The sequence below is a fragment of the Alnus glutinosa genome, chromosome 5 (assembly GCF_958979055.1).
Source record: "Alnus glutinosa chromosome 5, dhAlnGlut1.1, whole genome shotgun sequence".
NCBI classification, from domain to species: domain Eukaryota; kingdom Viridiplantae; phylum Streptophyta; class Magnoliopsida; order Fagales; family Betulaceae; genus Alnus; species Alnus glutinosa.
Window position 1 is genome coordinate 10,885,044 of NC_084890.1, and position 5,526 is coordinate 10,890,569.

The 5,526-nt window shown below is 36.2% G+C and overlaps 1 pseudogene; it reads left to right on the plus strand.

The window, feature by feature from the left end:
• The first annotated feature begins 1,017 nt into the window (after positions 1-1,017).
• Positions 1,018-3,240, plus strand: LOC133868956 (F-box protein CPR1-like; annotated as a pseudogene).
• Positions 3,241-5,526: the final 2,286 nt, after the last annotated feature.

A 5,526-nucleotide genomic window follows, 5' to 3' on the forward strand; every position in this document is an offset into this window, starting at 1 on the left:
AACCACATATTCTAGAACCATTAAATGAATCCAACTCAAAGATAAATCACAAAGAGTACCCATTTGAAATCAAATCATCTAATGTATCCATTCAATGAACAAATCACAATGGATATCATCATTCAAACCGATAAAACAATGTATCCATCGGTTGAAACACATTAAATGTCCTATATCTACCAACAACCACATTCATTGCAAAAGATAAAGCATTTAAATGAATGGAACTTGAATAACAAATATGATATATCATCAAATGTGCAAGTATTATAACAAGAGTGTGAGTGTCATCAATGGAAAGGTTTCATCATCAACCTTAGTTGAGGTTACTAGCCTTCCATGACTAAGAACACCACAAGAAAATGAAGAACAACCATGGAAATAAAAGGAAAGCTTTACAAAAAGAAAGTGTCTAAAAACAAAAGCTACTGGAATACACTACAAAATGCACGAAATTAAACTTAGCTACTGTTCTTTGAACTCTCTCAATAAGGAGGTATGGCTATGGCTTTTATAGAAGGAAATTAGGGCTAGAACCCATGTAAAATGACTCTTCTAACCCCCTCTAGGGTTCCTCTCTTGCTAGAGACAACCAAGGCCATGCAACCAGCGTGTTCTGCTGCGAAAATCAGATGGAGAGTTGCTTTTTGTCATGGAGAAGCTTCTGATTGGGTGTTCTGGCGCGCTTCTGCAAAAGTAAGTTCTGGGAAATTTCGATCGATCGATCAACTTCGGGCAAAATTCGATCGATCGACTTTTAAGTTCAATCGATCGAGTTCTTCAGAACTTTCGAATTTTCTAAGCAATTCCACATGAATTTTGCCATTTCTCACTTATTAACCTACAAAACATAAAAACACAAAAACTAACCAAAGCATCAGAAAATAACAAGGCTAAAGGTCTAATTTATGTAAATCAAGGGGTCCAAATACACAATATTTGGCACTCATCAAATACCCCCAAACTTACATTTTGCTAGTCCCTTAGCAAAAACAAAATGGAAAACGAAATCAAAGCATGAAACATAATCTTGGGAGGGGAATTGCAATTTGGAACCCATTGATCAAACGGTATAAGAAGTTGCCGTTTGAACCGATAGAAAACCCGGCTGGTTTCACCGACTGTCGGTTTGGGTTGCCCGATTTGGCCTTTGGACACGATCCAATTAACGATGACTACAAGGTGATGAGGGTTGTGCAGTTCAATAGAAATATTGAAGCTACAAGGGCCTTTGAAGTCAAGCTATATAGTCTGAGAGCGCATTCTTGGAAGAGAGTTGAAGGGGAATGGCCTCAAGAGTTCATTACTCGTGGTAGCTCGGCGTCCTTAAATGGTGCTTTCCATTGGTTGGTCCTTTGATTCGGTCCATGGACACCCTTCTCGCTTTCGATCTAGCCACTGAGAAGTTCAGAGAGTATAGGATTCCGGTTCAAATGGACGAAGATTCGGTGCTCAGTTTGGAGGTCTTGAGAGGATGTATATGTGTTTGCGTGAATGTCGTTAGGACACTCAACGATGTTTGGGAAGGAGTACGGGGTAGTCAGCTCTTGGACTCGGCTTTACACCATTGTGCAGGGCGCAGTGCCTTGGTCTTTTGCATTCTGTAAGCCTTTGGTGTACTCCAAGGACGGCAAGAAGGTTCTGATTGAGCAGGATCTTGAGCATCTCTTTTGGTATGACACAGAGGAAAAAAGTTGCAGGAGGGTGCAGTTTCGGCACATGCCTCGTTTGTTTCAGACGGCCATTTGTATAGGAAGCCTTGTTCTTCTCGACGGTGATAGATTGATTGACACGAGGCAGAAGAAGAGGAACAAGAGGAAGAGGTAAAATTTTAACTTATTTGAGTGGAATTTTTTGTTTGATTAACTTAGTTTCTAAGTCGCGTTGGTCTATGTTTGTGCCAGGAAAAATAATCCAGCCGATGGTCTTAATCTGTTGGTGGAAGCGATGGAGGAAGTGGTAAATGTAGAACATGCTGTTGGATATTAGATTGTAATATCAGTTCAATTTCAGGGAAGCTGCTTTGGAGCCCTGTTTTGCTATTACTTATTTTCTTGGGAATATTATCATGTAGAATTTTGCTGCTTCAGCATTCTGATTTATGTATATCTATGCTGGAATGCTCTAGGCTCACTAAATTATTTTATGTTCTGTTGTGTCTTAAATTTTCTATTGAGGCAAAGAATTCCTTTATTGAAAGACAATTACGATTAGTCTACCCATTTTCTATATGCGGCATCTAACGTGGATTCTTTGCATCTTGAATATTTTTCAGCTTGCATTAGCTTTGATTCATAAAGTGCAAGTAGGCATTGTCTGAGGGTCCTTTTCTTGCCATTGGCTGGAACATTCATTTCTTTGGAAATATAAGGGACTCAGATCATGCTGGTATAGAAGCTGCAAGCAGATTCTGGAGATGGATTCTGATTTTATTGATTTAGATGTTTTAGGACAGACATCGTTAGAAGTTGAGGAGTTAGGATCTAGGAGAGTTTGGAGCTTTGACCTGGCGGGAAAAGCATCATTGTAAATAGCAAGCACAGGGAGGAATATGTTAAACTTTTATTGAGAGTGACATCTATTTCAGAACTTAGGTATCACATTTTGCACAAGATTTTGGTGATATTCTTTGCAACTGCAGGCTCCACATTTTTTTTCTTCCAAAGTTTAGAGCTTGAATATATTGATTGGTTAGCTTCTTTTTTATAGAAGAGGGTATGGTGCGCATGCTAGTAGTCCTTTTTTGCATTTGGTGGTGCCTGGAGGGTTTGGATGGTACTGTATGATTTATCTTGGGATTGAGGGGTTTCGAATTGTACTGCATCCTGATCTTGACGATGTTGGTTTTGAAATGGATCTGGGGTCTTGAAAGGGCGCCTGTGCATCCTTTGCAATTACGGTAATGACTATGTTGATGTATGGGTGATGAAGGAATATGGATTAAAGGAGTCTTGGACTAAATTGTTTAACGTTTCACAGTCCAGTTTTAATAGGAATTTTGGAGAGGTGATGCCTTAAGCTTATTCTAAGAGTGGTGACAAGGTTCTTTTGGAAGTGGACAAGGACAAGCTTCTTTAGTATGGTTTTAGAAGGAGAACAGCCAAGAGAGCGAGGATTGAGGGGGCTCCAAGTTCATTCAGTGTGGATATTTATGCTGAATGCCTTGTTTGCTTAGGTGGTGGTGGAATGGATTGGAAGACACAGCAACCACTAGAGGAAAAGAAGTAACACAATAGAAAGAAGATATGAGATAACATGAGTTATTTATTTGTTTTTGTTCAAGCTTATTTCTATACCTGGTTTCACTAACTTTTCTCATGGATGCATTTGTCTTTCTCTAATGACTGGACAGTTTTTTAACCAATTTTATGTGAGCTGGTGATTTCTTTAGTTTTTCTGGTTCTCTTAAGAGTTTGAGTTTGTTTAACTTGGTTCATAAATTGATGAATACAGCCAGTTTAGTTCTTTAATTCTTATGAATTACTTAACATGATTGATGTGGCATCTTCTTATTTTTGTTTTAGTTTAACTTACTACTTTGATATATTGGCCATTGTTTAAAGTGGCAAGGCAACACACTTTACCATAATATTTCAATTAAAGATTACTAGAATTAGTTTAATTTAGCCAATCAATCTTAGCTGACAATTTGTTTTTATAGAGACAAAAATAAGTTATTTGACACAACAAGTACACTGTTTTCCTAAGGACTAACAAATTCTGTCATTTTCCTTAATTTACCATTTGTATTGTGTAGTTATCCTTTCATGTTCTATTTTTAACCCTCAGGATTGATAAAGGAGGTCAAAGGTTACAATTTAAAATATGAGAGAGTCCAAAAAATAGTAGAAAAATACCTCTTACAATATTTTTTTTGATAAGTAAGCAAAATTTTATTGAGAAAAAAAATGTAAGGCGTCCCTAAGTACACAGGTGGAATACCTCTTACAATATTTATCATGCTTTTTATTTATTTAGGATTAGTTTGGTTTTTCCTGGGCCATATCATGTCTATAATATCTTTCATAGATAGATCGTGTAAGGGGATTTACTTGTTCCAATGTTTGTATGCTTTTTCGAAGGTTGTAGGCACTTTTATGAATGACTGAATCAAGCAGTGCCATTGCAAAACTGCTAATTTATTCTATCTTGAGTAAATTTTTAAATGGAATGTGAATGGTCTTTGTGGATTTAAAGAATTATGTATGGTGAAATTTTTATTCGCAAAGCATGGTAGGGAATTATGAAGTGTGGGTTGAATTCTACCAAAATTCTGATATAGTTTCTGGTAGAACTAACTTTTACCAATTGCTTGGAGTACTTTCCAAAGTCTTTTTAACAGATGGCTTTTGGTTCAAAATGATTGTAGACCTCTCAATCTGCAAGCTTTTAATGACTGTAGAATCTCTTACGACTGTGGGATTGTGAAGTGTTTAAGCATCTGCTTCTTGAGAAAATGGCACTTTGAACCTTGACAGCTCCACTGGCATGAGGACTTTCACCAAACCAGAATATTTGCAAGATTCTGTAAGATTCTCCTGAATTTTACAATTTTGGATGTAAGATTCAACTTGTAGAAAGGAAGAAAAAAAAGGTGTAACATTTCTTGTTAAATATTGGCTCCGTCTAGGGCCTACTCAGATTTACTTGAAGTCGTACACAAAGTCTAAGTTTTACCCACATAATGAGAATGCATAGTTTTACCCAACGGTCATATTATTGAATTTTTATCTTAAGGATCATATTTTTGTAATTTTTGTTTTGTCCTATAACGGTCATACTTTTGAAAAATCTTCTTTTCCTAATTGTCATATTTTTTAAAATTTGTTTTTTGTTTTCCTAATGGTCATATTTGTTTTTCGTACATGTGCTTTTAATTATTTGTTGTGTAATGGCAGTTCGAAGCTAAATTATATTAAGTATCATAATTTTTTCATGGTTTATAAATGAGGTTAGGGTTTGATGACTTAAATATCAATCAGAATATCCATTAGGAGATTTGGGGTTAAAGTATTAGGGCTAATGGGTTTACAATTGAGTACTCAATATGTATGAGGAATTGGCTTGTCCATATTGGCTAATTGTTCAACAAGATCATATTTTAGTACTTAATACTTCGATATAACTGTTGAACATTTTACTTGGAAATAGAATACTCAAAGTTGCTCCTTTTATTGTCTTAGCAAAGCTGTGGTGCACAATGAATTTTTAGAATAGACTAGTTAGCATCTCTGCACCCACTGAAAGATATCCGGTGATTACTTCTGCCTTTTCCAGGAAGTTTTTTTTGTTTGTGATTGGGGGGCAGTTCCAGGCATGAATGATCTTCATACAGATTTGCCTCATTTTCCCAAAAGTATCTTATGGGATAGATGATGAGATAATGTGGTGGATTTTTTTTTTTTAACTGATATTCTGCTAGAGGAGAGGAAAAAATACGGAAATATTTTGAAAGTGTTACCTATCATTTTTGTGGTAGAATGTTCTACTTTTCTCTATCTGAGCCAAAACTTTTTATTAGGTCCA